This window comes from Thamnophis elegans, chromosome 14, assembly GCF_009769535.1.
Source record: "Thamnophis elegans isolate rThaEle1 chromosome 14, rThaEle1.pri, whole genome shotgun sequence".
Classification (NCBI taxonomy): domain Eukaryota; kingdom Metazoa; phylum Chordata; class Lepidosauria; order Squamata; family Colubridae; genus Thamnophis; species Thamnophis elegans.
Genome location: NC_045554.1, coordinates 41,631,142 through 41,658,087, shown reverse-complemented (window position 1 = coordinate 41,658,087; position 26,946 = coordinate 41,631,142). Strand labels below are relative to the sequence as shown.

The window sequence follows — 26,946 nt, the reverse complement described above, 5'->3', positions numbered from 1 at the left end:
GCGTTCCAGAGTTATTCTGAAACACACACACACAAACACACACACACACACATACAGAGTCATAGATAGAAAGATAATATCGAGAGTTCTTAAAACTTAGCTTTTACACAACCTGGATATCAGTGGACTTATTGTATTTTTCAGAGTATAAGACGCACAGGAGTATAAGATGCACCAAGGTTTTGAAGAGGCACATTTTTAAAAAAAAGTTTTTGCACTCTGCAAACCTCTCAAAAACGGCCCGTTTTTCATGAAAATAAGCCCCTTTTTTTCAAAAAAAAAAAAAAGAGGGGCATAAATAGCCTTTAGGGGGCTTGCAGAATGTTCTTGGGGGTTGGGATCCCCCCAAACGAGCAAAAAACAGGCCCGTTTTTTGTCAAATAAAATGCATGCATAGCCTTTAGGAGGCTTATAGAATATTCCTGGGGGTTTGAGGGGCAAAATTGAGCAAAAAAACGCTCATTTTTGCCCTCCCCAGCCCCCAGGAGCTCTTTGAAAGCCTTCTACAGGCTCTGCATGGCCATTTTGGTGAAGGGGATGGGGTTTCAGGAGCCAAAAATGCTGTATTCGGTGTATAAGACGCACCCAGATTTTCAGCCTCTTGAGGGAAAAAGGTGCGTCTTATACTCTGAAAAATACGATAAATAAGAAAGAAAGCGAGAGAGAGAGAAGGAAGGAAGGAAGGAAAACATTTTTTTTACAGCAGGCTCTTGAAGGATACCTATGATTTTTACAGGAGTCTCCTTGTAAATGATTTGGTAAGGTATGAACTTAACGTCTTCATAGTAGATGGTAATTTGCATGCAAAAATTCCAAATTCGTATGGGATGCCTGCCATTAAACCCGGGAACGTGTCTGAAAATCTGGAGAACTAAGAACAAATAAGGACTGAACAATTTTTCTTTTCTTACCTGTTTCCGCCGTTTGAGTGCAAGACTCTTAAACACGTGTTTCACCTCCGCAGGAATTCCTTAAAAAAAATGATAATAGGTCTGTTTATACTGCCAGCTGTTTTGTTTTTGTTCACTAAACAAAGTATTTTTTTGCAAAGAAGCTCATACTATGAGCAGATTGCGCAATGTGCTGACGTAAAGAACATGTCTATATACAGTATGAGATTTTCGGACTATGCAACAGCTATTGACTTCGTTAATTAAGAACTCCGGGCTAACAGTGGGAATACAGGAGCCAATCTTTAATGGTCCGTGAAATAAAAGTCATTAAGGGGTGAATTGCCAGGAGAGTCTATTCACAGCAGGGCTGGGCTGCCTTTGTTATTTATGGAAACTGATTACGCTCCATTGATGCTTTAAATTTACAAAGCGGTAATTTGTGTTAAGTCATCCTGAGTGTGTGCTTTTGCATAACAAGCCAAGTGTTTCGCAGTGCAATCTAGTTTTTTTTTTTATTATTATTATTATTATTTTGACAAAAGCCCTTGTGAGTTTTCAACAGCCCATTGGAAGACCGCATATGGATTGATATGGTTTGGTGCTTCTTTCTGGACTACAGTCTAAAGCAGTTGGTAAAATGCGCATCAACAGTTTAGGTTTATTAGATTTATATGCCGCCCTTCTCCCAAGGACTCAGGGCGGCGTACAACATTAAAAGAAACACATAATACAAAAGTTTTTTTAAAAAATTAAATAGAATATCCCAAACAAACTCAATTAGAATTGACAATAACATTTTTTTAAAAAAAAATTCAAATTAAAATTAACAATGATCAATAATTTGTTTTGTTTTGTTCAGGCCAGGCTGGCTTGCTGGAAAAGCCAACGTTTTAGGGCGCGTCGGAAGGACCGGAGGTCGGGGATTATACGAAGCTCCGGGGGCAGCTCATTCCAGAGGGAAGGGGCTCCCACAGAGAAGGCTCTCCCCCTGGGGGTTGCTAGCTGACACTGTCTGGCCGACGGCACCCTGAGGAGGCCAACTTTGTGGGATCGCACTGGACGGTGGGAGGCTATCGGTGGGAGTAGCCACCAGTAGCGGAAGAACATAGAAATCTTTGAAGTGGAGACCAAGGCAGGTTCTTGCATTTCAAGCTAGCTGTGTTCCCTCACAGAGCTACAGTAGTCCTCAAATTACAAATTCATTTAGTGATCATTCCAAGTTACATCCCTGAAAAGCGTGACTTCTGACCATTTTTCACACTTATGACTATGGCTGCATCCCCATGGCCATGTGATCAAAATTCAGACACTTGGCAACTGATGAATATGACAGCTACAGTGTCCCAGGATCATATGATCACCTTTTAGAAACACCTGACAAGCAAAGGCAATGGAGAAGCCACTGTTTTGACCTCAGCTTCCCAAGGGCATGAAGCAAACTCCTTGTCCCTTTTATTACTTTACTGTGAATTCTGCTCATTCACCTCCAGCAAAGTCTTTCAAGGGAGGATTTACAGTCACAGACCTTATCTGGCTTGGAGAGCTGCCAGGCCGATCTCTGCAGAACTTGGCAAGGAGACTCGGAGAGACTAATTGTCTCCTGCAAACTCCACTCCCCTTTCGCTCCTCTTTTCTTTCCTCTGGGAGGGGCCGTTTATCGTCCACCTGTGGCCTTACTCCCAAGTCAACCCCTGTCCTTTAGCTGTTCCCTTTGACTGGCGACTCCTTCGCATGCGGACACTGGGAACAGGCTCCAGCTGTTCCTCTGCCTCACTGATGTCTGACTCTGAAGGCGGCTGACTCCACTGGACCCCCTTCCCCTCCCCAAAGTCACATGAAAACATTTTTGGGCCCTCAGCCACCGACCTGCCTTTCCCACCATTGGCAGCACCCCATGATCACATGACCACGGTTTTGCCCAAAACTGGCTTCGACTTCCTGTTTCACGTTTTTTTAATGGAGCTCTTTGTCTTTCAATCTTTCTAACACTGAATTTCTTGAGTAAAATTCCAACAAAGTGGGATCACATACAGGAGGTGAATAAGGACCCGCTTTGGTTCTGTTCTGTCTCCCCACTGAAAGGAACGCAAGACAAAACTCGAAAAGGCTAAAGTTGCATTTGCTAGTTTCCTGTACTTCAAAAAGGCTATAGGCAAAAGGTGTCCAACTCTTGGGAACTTTTAAGATCTGGGGACTTCAACTCCCAGAATTCCCCAGCCAGCATGGCTGGCTGGGGAATTCTGAGAGTTGAGGTCCCCCTGCTGGCTGGGGAATTCTGGGAGTTGAGGTCCCCCTGTTGGCTGGGGAATTCTGGAAGTTGAGGTCCCCCTGCTGGCTGGGGAATTCTGGGAGTTGAAGTCCCCAGGTCTTAAAAGTTGCCAAGGGTGGACCTTCCTGCTATATAGTCGAGGTGGCGCAGTGGTTAAATGCAGCACTGCAGGCTACTTCAGCTGACTGCAGTTCTGCAGTTCGGCGGTTCAAATCTCACCGGCTCAAGGTTGACTCAGCCTTCCATCCTTCCGAGGTGGGTAAAATGAGGACCCGGATTGTTGTTGGGGGCAATATGCTGACTCTGTAAACCGCTTAGAGAGGGCTGAAAGCCCTATGAAGCGGTATATAAGTCTAACTCCTATATAGGCAAGACAATTTTGGTTCCCACAAGCTTAGAAGGCTCCCTACAGAGGACTTCCTTTCATAACAATTGCCAAGTAGGTTTTCAAAATCTCCTGTGAAAGATAAACAAATGCGCAACATTTTTTCCCTACGTGGGAACAAGATAACATTAGGGGTTTTTTTTTTAGAATAGAGATGGCCGGAGCTAGCAATCTTTGATTTACTAGATTAAAACTCTGAAGTTCAGAACAAAAGTTTTCTGTTTGATCTGCACACATATACACACCCTAAAATGGGGGGGGGGTGATGGTTGAGGTGTGAGGCAAGGATGTTTGACTTCTCTTGCTCATATTCAAAGCAAAGTTGAACCAATCAACACGAAATGGTCTTGTGAAACCATTTCAGCTGGGCGAGCGAGGGACGAATACAAGGACGCATGCTCACAATTTGTCTATATCGGAATGGCCCTTTGCCAATTGAACTTGGTCCATTCCAATTAATACGAGCGAAGTTCTGTTGTAAACCTTTTAATACACTACAATAGCAGAGTTGGAAGGGACCTTGGAGGTCTTCTAGTCCAACCCCCTGCCTAGGCAGGAAACCCTATACCATTTCAGACAAATGGCTATCCAACATCATCTTAAAGACTTCCAGTGTTGAGGCATTCACAAATTCCGGAGGCAAGTTGTTCCATTGATTAATTGTTCTAACTGTCAGGAAATTTCTCCTCTGTACTAAGTTGCTTCTCTCCTTGATTAGTTTCCACCCATTGCTTCTTGTTCTACCCTCAGGTGCCTTGGAGAATAGTTTGATTGCATTCGCTGGCTGGGGAATTCTGGGAGTTGAAGTCCGGACATCTTCAAGTTGCCAAGGTTGAGAAACACTGGGTTAGGTGATAAGAAAGAAAGTTGTGTGAGCCTCTAAACAATCAAGTTTCTTTTGGAAACCCCTGTGGCTGAGCTTAGGGTGTGTATGTGTGTGTGTGTGTGTGTGGGGGGGGGATCATATATAAACTATTGCCACCAGATGGCGGTCAAACCTTGAAAATATCACATGTTGAAGAAGGTGTCCTAGGTAGCCTCATGTTAGGTCAGTTACTGCAAATTTGGCAGAAATGCAACTGATTATTTGGGGTTGAAAAAAATAAGAAACAGAAAGAGGAACAAAATTGTTCCCCGTATCCATCATTTAAACCTCAAGAAATCCTGCAAACAAACACACATTCCGCCAAGAGAATTCAGACATCTTGGCATCAAAAATAAAATAATAATAATCAGTTTTTAGGATCAAGAAATAGGAATTTAGAGCAGGGACCTGCAAACTTGGCAACTTTAAGACTGTGGACTTCAACTCCCAGAATTCCGCAGCCAGCATGGTCGGCTAGGGGATTCTGGGAGTTCAAGTCCACAATCTTAAAGTTGTCAAGTTTGGAGACCTTTGATTTAGAGGTTGGGGGTGGCAAAGTTATGGGTGTGAAATATAGAAATTTGTCTCCCACGTATTTCTCACTCCAGATCCCAGACTTAACCATCTCCCAAAATTCCTGATGCCAGTATCAAGGACACGCAAAGTTTTTAAACCCAAATACAAAAATGTTCTTTTATCTATCATCTATCTTCTATCTCTATCTTCCATTTATTATCTATCAATCTATCTACTATCTCTATCCTTTCTTTCCTTTTCTCTTTTCTTTCTTTCCTTCCTTTCTTTTCTGTCTTTTCTTTCTTTTCCTTCCTTCCCTCCCTCGCTCCTTTCTTTCCTTTCCTTTCTTCTATATCTAGGTAAAGGTAAAGGTTCCCCTCCCACATGTGTACTAGTCGTTCCCGACTGTAGGGGGCAGTGCTGATCTCCATTTCAAAGCCGAGGAGCCAGCGCTGTCCAAAGATGTCTCCGTGGTCATGTGGCCAGCATGACTAAACGCCCACCAAAGGTGGTTCCTATTTTTTTACTTACATTTTTTACATGCTTTCACACTGCTAGGTTGGCAGAGGCTGGGATAAGTAATGGGAGCTCACTCCGTTACGTGGCGCTAGGGATTCAAACCACCGAACTGCCACCCTTTCTGATCAACAAGCTCAGCATCTTAGCCACTGAGCCACTGTGTCCCTTCTATATCTACTCTAAATCTCTATCTTCTATCTATCATCTGTCCTTTTTTTTTCCCTATCTACTTTCTGCCTCCCAAATAATTTTGGTGACATTCCAACATCCCGTGATTTCGTTTCTTGTACTCACCTCTCTCCAGGCCTTCCAAAAAGCCATCAAAACCTGGCTTTGCCGGCAGGCCTGGGGGTGATGAGTTCCCTCCCCTCTCGACATGTATGGTTGTGCGACTGTTGTCTACTTTTATTATTTGTATTTTGTCTTTTTATGTTCCCCTTTCCCCACCCGCTTGAATTGTTCGCCGCCCTGAGTCCTCCCGGAGAACGGCGGCATACAAATAATAAAATACAAATACAAAATGCATAACTTCGAAGCGGAGCACGAAAAGAATTGGACAGCCAGACTCTGAACTCCCGCATCCTTCTCCACCTCATGCCCCTTTCCCCTCCTTGATCAGAACAGCGGCCCAATCCAAAGCCCAACGAAGACAAAATCGCACCCCGTGTTTTGAAGTCTCGCCCCCGGAGGACAGCAGATGGAGCCAGCATTCGGGGCATTTGGTGGCAGGCTTCCTGGCCTTGTCGAGATGCGTCATTAATCTTTCAGACCTGTCTGTACAATTGGAAGGATTTGATATTACTCAGCCACGAGCATTTTTGGCGTGTGTAAAATAATAGAAGGGGCTCGAAAGCTTTGTTTACTCTGAAAGGACCAAAGAGAACTGCCAGCAGATTTTTGTCACAGAGGGGGGGGGGGGTTGGGGAAGGATGGAGGGTGTCCTTTGCTCCTACTTGCCTTGTTACACCATCATTTGTGGGATGCAAGCAAGGTCTTTCCTGCAGGGATCCTTCCATAATGTGGCATCCATTGCTGGCTTGCAAGAAGCCACCCAAATGAATATTTCATACCGAGAAGACAACAACAACAACAACTGATGCTGGGTTGTATTGCAGGGAAACAAGCACACACAGTACGCATGTATTTTCACACAAGCTGTCTTCAACAACCTATCCAATGAACACAATTGAGCAGGGAGCAGGGCAGTTCACACGCTACCCAGAAGGCTAAGCGGGCCAGGCTTTGGGAAGGCAGCTGGATGGGTGGGGGCAAAAGACGGGATGGAGGCAAGTTGGGGGACACAGGTCTCTTCTTAGCGATGACACTGACCCACAACCCATGCACACACACACACACAGACACACCACCAGCACTTCACTTCCCAATCACCTCCACTTCCCAATCACCTCCACTTCACTTCCCAATCACCTTCACTCCCAATTACCTCCACTCGACCAATTAGATCCCATAGATTAGGCCTCCTCCGAGTTCCATCTGCCGGTCAATGTCGACTGGCAACCACGCGGAGCAGAGCCTTCTCGGTGGCAGCTCCGACCCTATGGAACGATCTCCCCGTGGAGATTTGTACCCTCACCACCCTCCAGACCTTCCGCACAGCCCTTAAAAACTGGCTATCCCGTCAGGCCTGGGGGTAAAGACCGTAACCCACCTGAATTGTATGAATGTTGTGCTTTTAATGATGTACTGTCTTATGTGTTAATCTGTTTGTTTTCCCCTCCTTTCGAATTGTAAGCCGCCCTGAGTCCCCCCAGGGAAAAGGGCGGCATATAAATAAACTACTCCAACTCCAACTCCACCCTCACATGATGGGACCTTCCCCATCACAAGATCCATCCCAAGACCTTTGCCTGATAGGACCCACACCTGATCCATTAAAGGCCCTCACCTGATGGGACTTCCCCATCACAAGATCCATTACAGGACTCTCAGACAAAGGGTTATCCAACATCTCCTTAAAGATTTCCAGTGTTGGGGCTTTCACAAATTCTGGAGGCAAGTTGTTCCACTGATTAATTGTTCTCACTGTCAGGAAATTTCTTGGAAGTTGCGTCTCTCCTTGATTAATTTCCACCCGTTGCTTCTTGTCCTGCCCTCGGGTGCTTTGGAGAATAGCTTGACTCCCTCTTCTCTGTGGCAACCCCTGAGATATTGGAAGACTGCTAGCATGTCTCCCCTAGTCCTTCTTTTCATCAAACTAGACATACCCAGTTCCTGCAACCGTTCTTCATATGTTTTAGCCTCCAGTCCCCTAATCCTCTTTGTGGCTCTTCTCTGCACTCTTTCCAGAGTCTCCACATCTTTTTTTTACATCGTGGTGACCAAAATTGAATGCAGTATTCCAAGTGTGGCCTTACCAAGGCCTTATAAAGTGGTATTAATACTTCATGTGATCTAGATTCTATCCCTCTGTTTATGCAGCCTAGAATTGTGTTGGCTTTTTTGGCAGCTGCTGCACACGGCTGGTTCCTATTTAAATGGTTGTCCACTAGGACTCTAAGATCCCTCTCACAGTTACTACTATTGAGCAAGGTACCACCTATACTGTACCTGTGCATTTCGTTTTTCTTGCCTAAATGTAGAACCTTACTCTTTTCACCATTGAATTTCATTTTATTAGATAGTGCCCAATGTTGAAGTCTGAACATTGAGGGTCCCATATCACCTGGTGGGACCCTCACCTGTCATGCCTTCCCCACCACAAGACCTACTGACCACAGAAAGCCCTTATAAGCAGAGGAACACCGACATTGGCATCCCCTAAACTCCGCTGAAGATGTTACCTAGCTTGGAAATGAAACGTTTGGAAACCAACCCACCAGCTGGAAGAACGAACCTCCACCCTCATCCTACAGCCGAGCTACAGATACAACCTGGCTGACTTTTGGGAATTGAAGTCCACAAGCCTTTTAAAAAGAAAATATTTTTGTTATTAAGTATTATAAAATACAAAAGTAAATACAAGAGCAGTGGGAAGGGAGGGGGAGAGGGAAAAGGGAAGGGAGGAAAGGTAGGGAAATGGAAAGAAAAAGAAGCACGACTTCCGACTCTCTCCGCTGCAGTAAAAATAAGGCATCAAATCACAACTCTTTGTTTTTTCCATAGTAATATGAACAAGTCATTTCTATAAAGATCGATCAATCTAATCCATAAAATCCAAAGTCAAAGTTTCATTCTTGTCCACACCAAGTATGAAGTCCAGAAACGGTTTCCACGTGGAATTAAAAGTACTTGTGTTCTTTTCTTTAATCAGAGTAGAAAGTTTTGCCATTTCAGCCAACTCCATCAACTTCTGCAAGTCCACAAGTCTTAAGGGTGCCAAGGTTGCAGACCCCTCTGTGTACATAGCAGTGGTGGGTTTCAAAAAATTTTCGAACCTACTCTGTGGGTGTGGCCTCCTTTGTGGGAGTGGCTTGCCAGCCATGTGACCTGGTGGGAGTGGCTTGCCAGCCATGTGACTTGGTGGGAGTGGCTTGCCAGCCATGTGTTCTCTCTCTCTCTTTCTCTTTCTCTCTCTCTTTCCTTCCCTATGTCTCTCTGTCCCTTTTTCCTTTTTTTCTTTCATCTCTCTCTCACTGTTTCTTTCTTTTTTCTTTTTTTCTTTCTCCTTCTCTCTCTCTCTCTCTCTCTCTCTCTCTCTCTCTCTCTCTCTCTCTCTCTGTATGTGTGTGTGTGTCAGCGGTGGGTTTCAAACATTTTTGGAACCTCTTCTGTAGGTGTGGCCTGCTTTCTGGTGGAACCTCTTCTAACCGGTTCGGTAGATTTGACGAACCGGTTCTACCGAACTGGTGCAAACTGGTAGCAACCCACCTCTGGTACATAGGTAAAGGTTCCCCTCGCACATATGTACTAGTCATTCCAACTCCAGGGGGCGGTGCTCATCTCCGTTTCAAAGCGGAAGAGCCAGCACTGTCCGAAGATGTCCCCGTGGTCATGTGGCCGGCATGACTCAGTCCCGAAGGTGCACAGGACGCTGTTCCCTTCCCACCAAAGGTGGTTCCTATTTTTCCAACTTGTATTTTTTACGTGCTTTCGAACTGCTAGGTTGGCAGAAGCTGGGACAAGTAACGGGAGCTCACTCTGTTACGCAGCGCTAGGGATTCGTTCGAACCGCCGACCCTTCTGATTGACAAGCTCAGCGTCTTAGCCACTGAGCCACCGCGTCCCACTCTGTGTACATATGGAACTATAATTAAGCAGGATCCCCTCCTTCAGAACCTCCAAGGTATTCTCATTTGAGAAGCTTGGTCTTCTCCCTAAAGAGCGCATGGATCTCTGAGCATGAGAAGCATCTCATTCTTGACCTCCACAGGGAAACTCAGTAGCTGAGGCTGGAGTGCTTTGCATGCAGAAACTCCCCAGTGAATTCCTGGCAACTTCTGCTGGAATGACCACACAGCAGGGGATGGGAACCATCTTGGCCAAAAACCGTGCTTCAAGAGCTGTTTGTGCCTGTAGGGCATGCACCTAATTAACCAAGAGCATAAAGCTGGACGAAGACAAGTTACTGTATTTATAGAGTGATGATGTCACATCTATCGCAATACAATTCTAGAACTATGGGACAACCTCTGAAGGCCCCTAGAAGAAGTTTTCTGATTCTAGCACTATGCTCCAGAAGTGTGAAAGCTATCGTGTTTGGGGTTTTTTTTGAATCATAAGAAAATGCAGTCTGGAAGAATAGAATAGAATGTGAACTTGGATAAGATAGGATGGGGATATAGGGATAGGATGACCTTAGAGGTCTTCTAGTCCAACCCCCTGCTTAGGCAGGAAACCCTACACCACTTCAGACAAATGGTTATCCAGCATCTTCTTAAAAATGTCCAGTGTTGGAGCACTGACAACTTCCGGAGGCGAGTTGTTCCACGGATTAATTGTTCTAATTGTCAGGAAATTCCTCCTCAGTTCTAAGTTGCTTCTCTCCTTGATTAGTTTCCACCCGTTGCTTCTTGTCCTGCCCTCAGGTGCCTTGGAGAATAGCTTGACACCCTCTTCTTTGTGGCAGCCTCTGAGATATTGGAACACTGCTATCATGTCTCCCCTGGTTCTTCTTTTCATCAGAAACCAAGATGGTAGGAGCCTACATATCAGATCTAGAACTGTGAACTGTTCCAAGCACGATCTGAAAGAATCCAAGTCTCCAAACAGGTATACAAATAAATTGGGTCTAGTTAAATTGGCAGCGGTGTTGGTGTTGGCCTTGGTCTCGATTTTAGTCTGGCCACTTCTACAGCTTTCATCCAGCCTCAGCTGTCCACTGCTTTAGTCTACAAAACGTGTTTCCATGAATCCAGAGCTCCTCAAGGACTATGAGATTTAAAGGCCACCACACTGCAGAAGACTGATGATCTCCACAGACAGAACTTCATCCCTTGCCTTCAGAGTGACAGCCTGTGTGTCTCTGATCCAATCGGAGGGATGTGCTAGCATGGATTAAGAATTGATCTCATCGCCAATCGATAGGATTTGAAGCCAGTATTCTGCGCAGGTGTTCAGTTTTCACGGGTTAGGGAGGAAAACGGCGTGGTTTTACATTTTTTTAAAACATTGCTGGAAAGCCATCAAAAGAAGCCAGGGCTAAAGCAGATTGTCATGTTACTTGGAAACTTAGCGTTAGACGCTAATGCATTACTGAACCGATGCCAAGTTCCTTCTGCGCAGCCCAGGGGAGGAGGAGGGGGGGGGGGGGAAAGCAGAACTGACAGTTTATTCTGGGATCCGCTCTGTAGCATGTGTGCCATCCTGGGAAATGCCAAGATAACAAAGAGTGCACAGATAACCCAAGTCAATTAGGAGTAATTGCTCAGTAGTTAGGATACAAGCACTCCCTTCATGGGGGAGGTTTCTTTACAAGCAGCGCGGAGATTGGCAGAAGAATAAAAATAAATTCTGCAGCCGCGCTCCAGAACGCTGTATAGAGAATGCCACTTTTCATAGGCATCCAGATACCCAGCCACTTTTTTTTTAAACTTAAAACAAAAAGATATTTCAGTTAATATCGGAACAAAAGACCTCTTGATGGGAGCTGGACCGATAGGAACAACTTAAGAGGGAATGGGAGGGACAGCAGTGAAATATTACCAAGTTGTTAAAACTTTCCACATTGGTCCCAATTTTCTTCCCGAATCTATCATGTTCAGGCAGCTGCTTACCCAATGCCACTCAAAAGATGGAGAGAAACAGCTGTCCATCAGAACGTCATGCTACTCAAGAGTTTGCAGCTTTTGAAGGTCTGAGTCTCCTTCTTACAATTTTTCTTTTTCTCTAAAGAAAAGGAAATCCATACGTAGAAAATGAGGCCGGGTAATTAATTCTGAAAAGCATTCCATGCAGGGATGAAATTCAGCACGTTCTGGAGAACCAGTAGTGGAAATTTTGAGTAGTTTGGAGAACCGGCAAATGCCACCTCCAGCTGGCCCCAGAGTGGGGTGGGAATGGAGATTTTGCAGTATCCTTCCTCTGTCATGCCCACCAAGTCACACCCCCAGAACCGGTAGTAAAAAAAAAAAAAAAGAAGAAGAATTTCACCACTGATTCCATGTTAAAATTGGTCTGGGGAAAATTATTGAAATTAACTGGAATTTTCTAGTAAAAACAGAAAAGAACATTTATTGATTGAAGGTGTTCGTAACAATGGGGTTTGGTCAAAGATGGCGGTCATGGCTGCACAATTAAGTCGTTTTAGTGAGTGTCGTATAGGTATGGGTTGTTCTTGACTTGTGACAGTGACGTGCAGTCAGGGGAGGCAGAGCCTCACCACTGTCATCATGAAAAAAAAATGCAAAAGGAAAAAGGCAAGAGCTGAGGTAAGGCTGAGCTAGTTGCTGCCAGAGTCACCATGGATTACTCTGCTCCCTCCAATCCAACTTTGTGTGTGTGTGTGACTGTGTGTGTTTGTTTGTTTGAGAGAGAGTTTGTTTGAATCAGAGAGGGAAGGGGGTAGGAGAGATAGTCCAATCCAACTTCTGTGTGTGTGTGTGTTTGAGAGGGGGGGAGGGAGGGAGAGAGGGAGGAAGGTGGGGAAGGGAGAAGAAAAAGAAAGAAGGAAACTTATTTCGCAAAGGAGAAAAACAAATGCTGTCGGTTTAAATCAGAACTGAGCATGCCTGGCTGTGGAATTCTGGGAGTTGAAGTCCACAAGTCTAAAAAAATTTATGTCAGTGCCTCACCAGCCATACACCTCACCATACGTCACTAACTTGTGACCACAGTGGAGCCCCCAATTTATGTTGCTAAGTGAGACATTTGTGAAAGGAGTTTTGCCCCATTGCACGGCCTTTCCTGCCTCAGTTGTTAAGTGAACCTCTGCAGGTGTTAAATTAGTAACACAGTTGTTAAGTGAATCTGACTCCCCACCCCCACCCCATTGACTCAGAAGGTCAGAAAAGGGGATCACACGTTTTGGGACACTGCAACTGTTATACAATGTGCCAAGGGTCCGAATTTTGATTGCTTGAACCACGAGAATACTGCAACAAGTATGAAAAACAGCACTTTTTTTTAGTGACTTCAAACTGTCATTAAATGAACTGTTGTAAGTTGAGAATTACCGGTAGGCTAACTTTGTTTTAGGGACACGGTGGCTTAGTGTCTAAGACGCTGAGCTTGTCATGCAGAAGGTTGGCAGTTCAGCGGTTCGAATCCCTAGCATCGCGTAAACAGAGTGAGCTCCCGTTACTTGTCCCAGCTTCTGCCAACCTAGCAGTTCGAAAGCATGTAAAAATGCAAGTAGAAAAATAGGAACCACCTTTGGTGGGAACAGCGTTCAGTGCACCTTCGGCGTTGAGTCATGCCAGCCATATGACCACGGAGATGGCTTCGGACAGCGCTGGCTCTATGGCTTTGAAACGGAGATGAGCACCGCCCCCTAGAGTCAGGAACGACTAGCACATATGTGCGAGGGGAACCTTTACCTTTATCCTGCTTTTATTAAAACAAACAAAGAAATGGTAGGTATTTGCCCCTCCCCCTCAAAAGGTGTTAATGATTACCCCCCCACCCCCCCTCTCCTTGCTCCATTGATTAATTTCTTAGTTCAATAACAATCGGCTGCCCTGGGAAATGTTTGTGAATATTTTATGCCATGTAAAACATCTGGATCCAATTTAGACCAGCAACATTTGTGAGTTAAGCTGGCGTTTTGCCAAACCACTCCAGGCAATTCAGATGCTCCGTTTGCAATTTTTTATTTTTTATTTTGCTTGGGAGATAAATTTACTATCAATTTAGTTTTGCCGCAAGTAATTTAGGAGGCAGGCTTGCCTCCGAGCACTTAGTTAGTATCTCAGGGGCAACAAGGAGATGAAACTGCCACTTCAAAGTAAAGTTCCTCTAAGGTGGAATGAGGGAATTATTAGGGAATACCTGTCTAGGATCAATCACGGAGCGGAAAAATCTTAAATTTCTTAAATCTGCAAAATACAGGAAGTCCTCAACATACAACCACAACCGAGCCCAAACATTTGTTAAGTGTTTTGCCTCATTTTACGACCTTCCTTGCCACAGTCGTTAAGTGAATCTCTGCAGTTGTTAAGTTAGTAACACGGTTGCTGAGTAAATCATTGACTTTGCTTGCCAAAGTGTTGCAAAGGAAGATCATGTGACTTAGGGGCACCGGAACCGTCATAAATATGAGTCACTTGCAAAGTGTCTGGATTTTGATTACATGACCATGGGGAGGCTACAACCATCGTAAGCATGAAAAAGAGTATCTTTTTTCAGTGTCGTAACTTTGAATGGTCACTAAATGGACTGTTGTAAGTCGAGGACTTGTTATGAAGTGACAGGTCGGAAAAGGACGTGTTGATGCAGGCAATTCTCTTTGCATCTAATGGGAAAGATGGCGATCATGCCAAAAAAGCCATATACATCTTAGATAGCAGTGACGTGCGGTGAGGTTTATGGCTGGTGAGGCAAAAAGAAAGAAAGCCGCTTTTGCCTGCCCCGCCTCTATGTCCGACATAGAGGTGTCCAGCCTCTATGTCGGAATTGGACATAGTGGCAGGGCTGGCAAAAGCCGCTTTCTTTCTTTTGCCGCAAAAGAAAGAAAGCGCCAGCCCGCCAACAGAGGCGGGTAAAAGACTCTGCTGGCGGACTGCCCCGACACAGAGAAAGAAAGCTAGCGGGCTGTCCTCCCTGCCTCTCCTACCCCCTTCCCTCTCTTCTCAAACAAACTCTCAAATTGAGAGAGTTTGTTTGAGTGAAGAAACACACACACACACACACACAAATTACATACAATTACTTACAAATTACATTTATTTTGAATTCCTTCCCCTCCCTCCGACCCACATACCTTTTGACAGAGGGGATTACAAGCAATAAAGTTTCCAGCTGTTTCACAATCACAGAGGATTTCAACTCTGCTCTTGCCTGCCATCATGAAAATGTAAAAGGAAAAAGGCAAGAGCTGCTGAGGTCAGGCTGGGTTAGCTGCTGCCAGAGTCCCCAATGGATGACTCTGCTTAACTGTTTAAAAAGCCTCTAAAAAACGCCCTCTACAGGAGGAGGCAAGAGAACCACGTGCCTCATCTACATAAGGAATTTTTCGGCTTTTAACCCTTGCTTAACTCTGCTCAAGTGATCATAAAGTCAGACTAAATGAGGCACGTGGTTCCCCCGCCTCCTCCTGTAGTGGGCACTTTTTTTAGAGGCTTTTTTAAACAGTTAAGCACTAAGCAGAGTCATCCACTGTGACTCTGGCAGCAACTAGCTCAGCCTTTTTCCTTTTACATTTTTTTTCTTTTTTCTTTTTCATGATGACAGTGGTGAGGCTCTGCCTCCCCTGCCTCCCCTGCCTGCATGTCACTGACAGATAAATAGAAAGATAAATAGATAGATAGATAGATAGATAGATAGATAGATAGATAGATAGATAGATAGATAGATAGTTATTATACATTAAACAGCAAGGCAATTTGAGACTTTTAGAGTATTGTTTTTCAAGGGGAATAAGCAACATAATGACTGTAATCAGAAATATTTTTAATAAGCATGTTGGTATAATGGGAAGCCAAGGCACAATGGGAGGTAATTTAAAACTATGTTAGTTTTCCAATATTGCTTTCCCCCCTCTCTTTTATTTTTATTCCTTTTTTTCCCCAAACATAAGAGATTTCTAGTTTTGCTTTTTGAAATGACATAACGAACTTCAAATTCCATGAAAAAAAAATGTATCCAGGCTATTCTTTATAATAAAAATTATGGGCTGGATTCTGACCGTGTTCTAATGATAACAGACCCTCTTCAGTTAATGGGATTAATCTGAAGGTTGGATCTAATTCTCTACATATTGAGGATGTCTAATTTCTAAATTTGTTCTAGTTATGTCCATTTTCACTTTCTCTTTCTCATTCTTCCTTCTCGTCCTTTGTTTTCTCTTTACTTGGGAAGTTTGCTAAACTTTCCAAGGAGCAAAATCCTAAGGAATTCCTGCTCTTTGGCAACCATCAGTCAATTCAATTGATAAAATAATAGATCAAAGACCAGTTCCGTTTGCCAAGGCTCCATTTATCACCAGCAAATTGTTCCAGCTTTTTAATATCTAATCCTTTAAAGAGGAAGGTAGTAAGCTACATGCTAAGGCTTGCCACTCGGCCAAAATCAACTTTTGGGGCATTGCAGGGCCTCAATCCAATTTTGCAAATTCTGCTGAGTGAAGGAGAGAAGCAACTTAGAACCAAGGAGAAATTTCGTGACATTGAGAACAATTAATCAGTGGTACAACTTGCTTCCAGAAGTTGTAAATGCTCCAACACTGGAAATCTTTAAGAAGATGCTGGATAGCCATTTGTCTGAAATGCTCTATGGTTTCCTGCCTAAGCAGAGGGTTGGATTAGAAGACCTCCAAGGTCTCTTCCAACCATGTTATTCCATTCTATTCTTTTAGCCCACCTCAAGCCCCTAGCATCTCTGGTCCTTCAGAATAAGGAACAGGCAGCAGAAATGCTGTGAGTCTCATTAATTCAGTGCTAAATAAAAAGATATTCAGTACTATTGACAGAGGGGATTACAAGCAATAAAGTTTCTCCAGAACCCTTACCTGCTAAAACATATTCAGAGAAAGAACTGGATCACTCTGAAGTGGAAAACATTAAGAGGAAGGCAACGGTATTCTTCAAACACTTGAAAGTTTATCCTGCAAAAGGGGGATAACGTTATTTATCTTTGCTTTAAGTAATCTTGTAGCCTAGATATTTTAAACTACAACCTCATTGAAACTTCCAATTGCATGTTCAATCCAAGGACAATAGAAGTTTTATTTTATTTTATTTATTTAGTCAAGCATGAATTAGATAACAGATGTATGTATAAACATGATTTGTATTATGGATACAAATACAAGGGAATATTCGGACAGGGACAGTAGGCACTCTGGTGCGCTTATACATGCCCTTTAAAGAACTTAAAACTTGCTCTTTTGTTGTTGTTATTGTTGTTGTTGTTGTTAGCTGTGAAGTTGTGTCCGACCCATCGCAACCCCATGGACAATGTTCCTCTAGGCCTTCCTGTCCTCTACCATCCTCTGGAGTCCATTTAAGCTCATGCCGACTGCTTTGGTGACTCCATCCAGCCACCTCATTCTCTGTCATCCCCTTCTTCTTCTGCCCTCCATCGTTCCCAGCATGAGGCTCTTCTCCAGGGAGTCCTTCCTTCTCATCAGGTGGCCAAAGTATTGGAGTTTCCTCTTCAGGATCTGGCCTTCTAAAGAGCAGTCAGGGTTGATCTCCTCTAGGACTGACCAGTTGGATCGACTTGCAGTCCAAGGGACTCACAGGAGTCTTCTCCAGCACCGGAGTTCAAAGGCCTCCATTCCTATGGTTCAACCTTCACAGCCATACAGCTCTTTTAGAACTCTGAGTTATTGCCTCAGTAATTGGCAGATTTCAAGTTAAAAAAAAAAAAAAAACCCTGGAGAAATTAAGAATTGTTCAACCACGCAATAGTTTGCCTTTGGAAATACCAAGTTCTCCTTTGCCGGAGATCCTGATATGGAAGTTGATGGGGTTGGAATACAGGTAGTCCTCGACTTACGACCACAATTGAGCCCAACATTTATGTTTGCTAAGTGAGAAATTTGTTAAGTGAGGTTCTGCCCCATTTCACGACTTTTCTGGCCGCCTTTGTTAACAAGTGAATCACTGCAGTTGTGAAATTAGTCACACCCTTGTTAAACGAATCTGGCTTCCCTCGTTGACTTTGCTTGTCAAAAGGTCGCAAAAGGGGATCGCGGGACCCCAGGACACTGCAACCAGTCATACGTGTGAGTCAGTTGTCAAGCATCAAGATTATAAAATAAATACATGAACACATGGCAGTTGCCAAGCGTCCGTTTTGATCACGTGACCGCTGGGATCCTACAATGGGCGTAAGTGTGAAAAATGGTCCTAACTCCCTTTTTTTCAGTGCCATTGTAACTTTGAACGGTCACTAAATGGACTGTTATAAGTCGAGGACTACCTTTAGAAGACCTTCAAAGCTCCCTTCACTGGAGCAAAAATTCAAGGACCATTGGCATCTTCCATTTCAGATCAGCGGGTTGGATTGGATGACCTCTAAGATCCCTCCTGGCGCGAAACCCTTTTGAATTTCCCGCCTGAAGCTGAACGAGGGACTTGTAGTCCAGACTGCCAAGTAAGCCTTGGGGGAAAAGCTTTCACTGAGCTTCCTTCGCTTGCCAATTTCTGGAGCGTTGTACTCTCACAGTAAAAAAAAAAGGCATTGCTCTTGGATGCAAGCAGAGCCATTGCAAACACAGCCTAATTTTGTAAATATTTTCTCATTTTTACACTCGCGGTGCGAAGGACCCTAAATTGCCAGTAAGAAAAAGGAACCACAATAATAGAGGATTGCGGAGGGGGGTGGGTGGGTGTTAGCCCCATTTCCTAATGAATATTCAGGAAAAAAATCTTGCTAAATTTGTTTAGACTCTTTGGGACACAATTCTTTTGCAGAGTGCTTAGCTTTGTGGGTCACGGGGGCCCAATGGCTGAGACGCTGAGCTTGTCGATCAGAAAGGTCGGCAGTTCGGCGGTTCGAATCCCTAGTGCCGCATAACGGAGTGAGCTCCCGTCACTTGTCCCAGCTTCTGCCAACCTAGCAGTTCGAAAGCACGTAAAAAATGCAAGTAGAAAAATAGGAACCACCTTTACCTGGTCTTGTGCAGGCAACCCGGATTTCTATCGTAGGGTTAAACCAGGAGGCCAAGAGAGAAATGAGATCTAGAAACAACCAGAGCCAAAAAATTATAGATTAGTGGCTTGTTTATTTGTACCCCCCATTGACTGTTTATTTGTACATCTCAAATATCATATTTACTCAGTAAATATTTACTAAGACTGTGTTACTATTCTTCTTCTCATCCTTTCTATTACTTATCTCCTTTTACTTATGACTTACTTGCTGCTTGTCTCTTTACGATTTATATTGTTTACTTTCCTAAATGATTTGGATTGCATATATAGTATCCTATGACTATCACTGTGTTGCATCTTATGATTCTTGAGGAATGTATTTTTTATGTACGCTGAGAGCTTATGCACTGAAGACAAATTCCTTGTGTGCCCAATCACACTTGGCCAATAAAGAATTCTTATTATCAGTGGCTAAGACGCTGAGCTTGTCGATCAGAAAGGTCGACAATTCGGCGGTTCGAATACCTAGCGCTGCGTAACGGAGTGAGCTCCCGTTACTTGTCCCAGCTTCTGCCAATCTAGCAGTTCTAAAGCACGTAAAAAATGCAAGTAGAAAAATAGGAACCACCTTTGGTGGGAAGGAAACACGAATTCCATGGTTCACCGACAAAAGGGCAAACGACAAAACCGCGCCCGACTAAACCGCGGTGATAAAACCGCGTGTTCTAAAGCGCTCCGACGAATGAGCGCTGAATTGCTCCAACAACAGCACGGCGACAGAAGTGCGCTGTAAAACTAAACCTAACCCTAACCCTAAACGTAACGCTAACCCTAACCCTAAACGTAATGCTAACGCTAGCCCTAAACGTAACGCTAAACGTAATGCTAAACCTAACCCTAAACGTAACCCTTACCTTAAGTTAAATTGGCTTTCTGTCACGGCGCTGTTGTAAAGCACCCTTCTGTCTCCGCGCTGTTGTCACTGCGCTGTTGTCGGCGCATTGATGACGTCGCGGTTTTAGCGACGCGGTTTTGTCGTCGCGGTTTTGTTGTGCGCGCTTTTGTCGGGTCACGGAGTTCCATGCGTCCTCAGCATTCAGTTATGCTGGCCACATGACCACGGAGACGTCTTCGGACAGCGCTGGCTCTTTGGCTTTGAAACAGAGATGAGTACCGCCCCTTAGAGTCGGGAACGACTAGCACATATGTGCGAGGGGAACCTTTACCTTACCTATTATCAATCTGCTTTCCCAGGCCAAAATAAATAGAAGTGAATTTACAAAATAAACAAGAATAGAATTTACTGCCAAAAAGCAGTAAATAAAAAAAAAATGTAAATTATTTAATATTGAAAATGCTAAGACTGCTCAGGAAATTAGGTAACGAATATGCACATGGCGGATTTACAATACTATAAACAGAAATGAGACTTTTTATTTTGTGTAGGACGGATACTTCCTGCAAACATTATAATAGATGAGTGGCTGTATATTTGTGCAATTTGTGAATTAATTTTTTTTTAAACCTCTTGTTTTATTTTCGCCCTTGATCTGGGCATCCTCCTGCCCGGGTTGTCAGACTAAGCCACCATTGCCGGACTAATAAACCAAGGTTTCTTCACAAGGGCGAACTCCGACCTAACGAACTCTGTTCCCTCCCTCCATCCCTCCCGCTAGCTCAGGCCAGCCCGAGTGCGCCTGCGCGCCAGGTGAAAGACGGTGCGGGGGGGGGGGAAGGGAGAGAGAAAGCGGCGGGGACAGCAGCCTCGGGAAGAGCAAGTGCCCGCGAGGCGGGTGCGCGCGCAGCCGCCGGAGAGCTTTTCCTCGCGCGCCCCCTCCCGCCTCGGCCGCGCTTCAGGGAGAAAGAGAGAGAGAAAAAAAGAGAGAGAGAGAGATCGCTTCGTTCGGTCGGTCGCCTTCTCTTTTTGTTTGTTTGTTTGTTTGTTTTTCGTCTTTTCCCTTTTCACAATCTTCCTCGGCCGGCTCGCTCGTTGGTTCGACGCGCCCGCGCGCACGAGTCTTGAGAAGCCACGCAGCGCCCGCCGGCCGGCCGGCCCGCCTCCCCCTCTCGCTCCCTCCCTCCCTCCCGGTTTTTGTTTTTTTTTTGTTTGTGTGTTTGCTGCCTCCCTCCCGCGCCTCCTTTTCTCCTCCTCCTCCTCCTCCTCCTCCTCCTCCTCCTCCTCCTCCTCCTCGTCGCCCTCAACGACACCCGCTTCGATCCTCGCGGACTCTCCGGGTGGGAGCCAGGCCGCGGCTCAGCCCAGCCCAGCCCCAGCGCCCACAGGTGAGGAGGGAAGCCAGGCCGCCGCGCCGGCTTCCTCTTAAGACCCGACCGGCCGGGCCGGGCCTGGGCCTAGGCTCGATTGCGGCGTTCCCGTCACGCCGTGGCCTAGCGGGGAGCGCGCGGGCCTCTTCTGAGGGGAAAAGAAAGCCAGCGGGGCCTGGCGAAGCGGAGGCCGCTACCCAGGCCTCTCTCTCTCTCTCTCCTCGGCGGAGGGGCCTTTGCCTCAGGGGAGCCCGGACCGGGCGGGAGGAGGAGGGACCAGGCCGCCGAAACAAAAGGCTCCGCTCCGGTGGCGGGGGTGGGGCGGGGGAAGAAGGCGGCTGAGGCGAGGCTGGAGAAGGCCGAGAGACGGGCTCTCTCCCTGTGGAGGGGAGTCAATCAATCAAATCAGTATAGAGCTGGAAGGGACCTTGGAGGTCTTCTAGTCCAGCCCCCTGCTCAAGTAGGAGATCCTTTGCTCCACCCCCGCACACGCACCACCCGCTTTAGAGTTTCACTCGGCTTTTAATGGCTGGCAAGAAGGCCGGTCTTTTGGTGAAAGGGAGAGGGAGCCAAAGTGTGACTGTATGGTCATATAGACACCTTTCTATCTATCTGATCTCCAGAAGAGAAGAAGTTGGACTAGATGACCTCCAAGGTGCCTCCCAACTCTGTTACTATCTCTGTCCATCTCTATCTCTCTTGATCTACCCTGTTTCTTCAAAAATAAGCCCTCCCTGATAATGCCACGCAGCAGCAGCCATGAGGTGACCACGCTTGACGCCTCCTGCACCTCAAAAATAAGACCTCCCCGAAAATAAGGCCAAGCGCTTATTTTGGGGGGTCAAAAGAAAATAAGACCCTATCTTATTTTCGGGGAAACACAGTATCTATCATCTAACATCTATCTGGCTGGCTGTCTCTATATATCCATCTATCTCAATTCATCTATCTATCATCTAACTTACGTGTCTGTCTGTCCATCCATCCACCTATCTGTCTTCTATATTTATTTATCTATCTATCATCTCTCTAATTTCTATGTCTATCTCTATTCACCTATCATCTAATGTCTGTCTGTCTATAATCTATCATCAAGCATCCGTCTGTCTGTCTGTCTGTCTGTCTGTCTGTCTATCTATCTATCTATCTATCTATCTATCTATCTATCTATCTATCTATCTATCTATCTATCTAAATCAACCAACAAACCTCTATATATCTATCTACCTACCTACCTCCATTCATCCAGTCTCCACTCATCCATTCTCTCTCCTTTCTCTTTCTCTAGTATTGTAGCCTTGTGGTTGAGAAGGACTAAGATGCTCTTTCCCACTTTCTTTTCTTTTCTTTGGGAGGTTTTCATCCTAAGAAATGAATCAGGAATGGGGAGGTTGGGGATAAACTTTCCTCCTCTCATTCCTGACTTTAAAAAAGCTGCATCTTCAATCCAGGGTTTCTCTCTGGACAATGTATGAAGACAGAGAGAGATATATAGAGGGGGGAGGGAGGGAGAAGCTTCATCGCTTCTCTTTCTTTGGGCCATAAAAAAAAACTGCTGCCATTTGCTGGATGGCAGTTCTGCATTTTCGCTTCAAGGTAAATCCCACTAGGTGCTTTTGCTTTGGTGGAGTGAGCTTCAGACTGGGTAGACTGATTATTTGGAAGTAAATCCCTCTGGGTTGAGTGGAGTTTTCTCCCAGGTAAGTGTACCTGGGACTGTAGCTCTAGTTATAAACTTTGATGGATCTTGTAAGCTGTCCTCATCCCTAATTGTCCTACCAGAGATCTTCTTTCTCTCTTTCCACCTTAGTTCACTTCTCTGTTTCTTGCACGAGGGCATGCCTATATGTATGTATATGGTACACGTTTCTGTATGTTTCTTGATGTACATGCACAAGTGTTTCTTGTTTATCTTTGTAGAGAAGGAACAATTCAGGGCTAACATTGCATTGGAAAAAATTTAGCAAGTGCCCACAGGTACTGAAATTGAAGGTGATGAAATCTAGAAAACTTTCCATTTCTTCCCCTCCAAAAACTGATTTTTAAATGTCAAGAGAGGAACAGGGGACTTGCGTGTGTAAAGTAGAAGTCCCAGCTATCCCTTGGGCTTTGCAAGATACTTGAATAATTTGGATCTTGGCCATCACTTTTAAAGTAGCAGCATCCTTCACTATTGTGGAATCAATGAATGTATGGCACATTTTCTATTTTAACTACTGATGAGGAAAGGAACTCTGTTCAATTCAAAAGTTGTGCTTATGCTTGGAAAGATTCAATACATCTTTTGTTTTTATGTTTGTAACTCGTAATAATCTTTGAATCATATTAAAATGTTACTTTTGGAAAAGATTTATAGAATGGTGTTAAATGGTAATAGTAATCACCGGTCTGAGTTTATTGTATTCTTATTTTATCTGTTTTGTCAGTCTATATTAAACATTTATATTGATGCTTGTAAATGGTGAGAGTAGCAATGCCCTAATGGAGCCAAACTATTAGACAGATGAAGGACACTGCAGAATACTGCAAATTTTCAGGATCAGACTTTAAAAACAAGCTACTGGATATATATTGCATTAAGATTAATTTTCACTTTTAAATTTAAAAATCCTGATCAATTGCACCACAGATTGATTTCTGATGTTAATTGTATACAAAGATAGCTAATTTTAGATACAAGTAATAACTTACTGAAAGAAAAAAAGACAAGTTCTAACTATGGAATTTGAAGACAAACCCATTCCTCATTGAGACCTGCATTGAATTGCTTTGACATTAATGCGCATAGGATCTTCAGAAATACACATATAAACTGCAGACCAAATACAAATCACTTTCAGGCTCCTGATTATAATTTGTAAGAAGATAATGAACATCATGGAAAGTTCATTTCAAACTCTCAGAGCTTTCTAAGATTCCAGGGAGATAATGCTACACTGAAGCAAAATTGAGTGTACATGACTCTTTGTAGTTACCTAATTAAAATGCAAACTGCTCCATCACCACCCAAAAAACCTGGTAGCGGTGGGCACTTAGGTATCAAGTTTGACATCCTACTATTGGATGTAAAGCATCAGCTTGAGGAAAAGTACCCTAAAATTGGGATGGATGCTGACCACAAGCAATTTTTACTAGTTCCTCATCCTGAGTCCATACACTACCTATTACATGATAAGTTTTATTGTGATCTAGCTCTTACATTTTGTACCCTGCTACATTAGTTCTGTTATTACAGTTCAATTCTATCCCGAAGTATCTTTTTAAAGGAGGGTTTCAATAGCATTGAAATGCATTTATTTATGTTACGTGGGTAACATGTGGCTGAAGCATTGTAAGTCTTGTTAGTACTGGATGTTAGACCACCAGGAAATATCATTGGAAGTGTATGAAAATATATTTCTTATGAACCTGGGAGTCTCTCACAGCTTTTCTATGAGAGGTTGAAAGAAAATGTTATTTGGCTTGTGTTACAGATGTATGTGGATTGTGCAATCTCTATCTTCATTGAATGGCTAATTGTTTAATTTATACATGTGTGTGTATCACTTTACATACTAAAGTGCATGCAATATTTGTAGAGCGATAGGATTCCAGAAAACTCTGAAACATTACTTTTCAGACTTCATCTTTGTAAGTGATGTCTCCCTTTCAGTTGAACTAGATTTCTGGTGACTTAAGTTGGTTTTCTTGATAACAAGAAAGTGACTTGTCTTATTTTTTCTTCAATGCTTTTTCAGGTTTTAATTTAACTTAATAACACTGATATTTTCTAAAAGTGTCCCATTCACACACTGAAGGACAAGTAGTTGTCACATTTTGATAAGTGAAACCCCCAGGGAATATTACAACAGAGTATTATTATAGGGCATGTTAGAGAGGGGTATTTCTTCAGGCAAAACCTCAAAAGCCCTGAAAATGTTGTCTCCATGACCCATCATTACACAAGACTTCCTCAAAACAGGGGATACAGGCAGGAAATGAGAATGCAGTTTTGGAGCTGGCCTGACACAGAAAAGAATGTAGATTTGAAAGAAGTGATGTTTTTAGGATCCCATTGCCATACAATGACCTTCCTGTTAGGTGGTTTTTTTGGAGCCCTCCAGCACATAGTAGTAATTGTTACACAACCTGAAATGGCCTTCCAAACGGAAATGTACTTTCAGTCTATCACCCCTAGTCTCACAGTGCTATTTTTAAAGGTTTAGTTTATATCACTTAACCACTTAAAATTGTTTAATTACCTAAATCCATATGCACTATTAATACAGATGCTTATACCTTTAGGTTTAAAGCTGTAGGGACCCTAGGAATTTGCAGCTGCTTGCTCCATGCGTCATCAGATAAGTCGTGTTGTATCTGGAGCTATTTCTGGCATTCAGTGCATCAGAGGAACAAACTTTTTTTTGGGAAGGCTGCATACTAAAGTTATTGACAGGGCCGAGAGAGAAATCCGATTTGTTTTGATCTCACATAGACCGAAGTAAAATTAAATATGGTTACTTGTAATTCTGTAATATATTTAATAATTTCTTTATGTTACGTTAGCATTTAAAAACTTTTGGGGACATCCTTGGAGAGCTACTCAGGGCTTTCAAAGAGGATCTCTGATCTCCTTTTGCATCTTCTTTTGTCTGCCTCTCCTTTTGTCTGCCTGCATTGAACTGCAGAATGTGTTGTTCTCTGTGCTCCTTTATATTGGGGAATCCTGGAATTTAAGTTGATTTACTGAGATTTGCCTTGTTTGTCTTCATCTGCACGGGTCCAGTAGAAATCATTGCTCACCTCTTTCAGACTTGCATGTGTGTGTTAAATACACTTCAGTATAAACGGCCGTTTTCATGGGAAATCTCCTTAGCCTGTGTAAAATACCTTGTGTTCCATTCTTGACATTGCCAGGTATGGCAGACACTCTTCCGTAGCTGTCAGCCTGTGAGTAACATGGAGAGGACTAGTAGTCTTACTAATCATAAAAGAGATTGTTTATTCCTAAATAATGTTCTTATTATAGTTTAGTGAGTTGAGGATATCCGGAGAGAGCTATGCAGTTTCCTCGCGCTATAACAGATTTACCACTGTCTCTTTGAGAATATTGTTTTGTTGACTTTTCACTCCCCTGGAATTTCCTGGTGGTCTCCCTTCCAAGTATTCATTAGGTCTGATCATGCTTAGCTCCCAAATCCCAGATAAAATCTTCCCCCTGCTGGACTTTTCTAGGAAGTACCAGACTGTATATAGATAGGGAAGGAGAAGATAATAGCCTGGCTGCTGGATAAAGAACCTCATTGGTTTCTGCAGAACTCTGCTCTCCTTGCTTCTCTTTCTGTTCCACATTAAACCATCTTTGCAGGAGGGCCACTAATTAAACTCACCAGCTGCTTGTTGGAGACAGTCTGGTCCTCGGAGGGGAGGGAGGAGTGCAGGGCTGTAGTTTGCATTTTGCCTTGAGCTCCTCTCCTAGCCCGGCTGCGGTTGGGGAAGGGCCCAGGGCTCCTTTTTCCCCAGCCTTCCTTTCCCTGCATTAAGCAGGCTCTGCTTTGATGGATGCCTGCATTAGTTGACTGCATGCAGAGTCCAGCTGGTCATGTGAGGCTGATACGCCCGTTGGCTGGCCGGCCAGCCTGCCTCTTCCTTCCCTAGTCCGAGTTGAGGCACCGCCTCTATTCCGTGGCTCCCTCCCCGATGTGTACGAGGAGCCGAAGAATAGCAGACTCAGGGTTCCTTTAGCAGCCAGTGGCTTTGCTGCAGAAGGCACTGGGCTGAATTCTGGAGGAGCTGCGGCGGCGGCATTTGGATTTTCGCTAGCTCTGACTCTGGAGATCACCCAAGATTACAAAAAGACTGGGTTGGTGGAAAAGTGACAATGCAGGAACCATCCTAAGAAGCTTTTCTGATCAGAGTGGATCTAACTGGAGACTGGCTGGATTTGCAATTCTATGACTCTCACCTTTGCTTTCCCCAACCCCACCCTTCTTTTTCCCAATTGGTTTAGCTCAGGATTACTTCGGAAACTTTACTGAAAAAGAAATGTTGGGTTTCCACGCCCTGGTCATGTTCGGGAAACTGCCTGCCTTTCATGGATT

General features: G+C 44.1%; 2 long non-coding RNA genes across 2 annotated transcripts; both read right to left on the bottom strand.

Annotated features, from left to right (window-relative positions):
• Positions 1-662: 662 nt before the first annotated feature.
• LOC116518025 lies at positions 663-19,557 on the bottom strand. Its single transcript, XR_004256498.1, has 4 exons — positions 19,516-19,557; positions 18,620-18,688; positions 16,510-16,605; positions 663-970 (listed from the first exon to the last, which is right to left on the bottom strand). It is a non-coding gene; the product is annotated as an uncharacterized LOC116518025 (long non-coding RNA).
• Positions 19,558-25,517: 5,960 nt separating this feature from the next.
• LOC116518024 lies at positions 25,518-26,946 on the bottom strand. Its single transcript, XR_004256497.1, has 2 exons — positions 26,236-26,946; positions 25,518-25,793 (listed from the first exon to the last, which is right to left on the bottom strand). It is a non-coding gene; the product is annotated as an uncharacterized LOC116518024 (long non-coding RNA).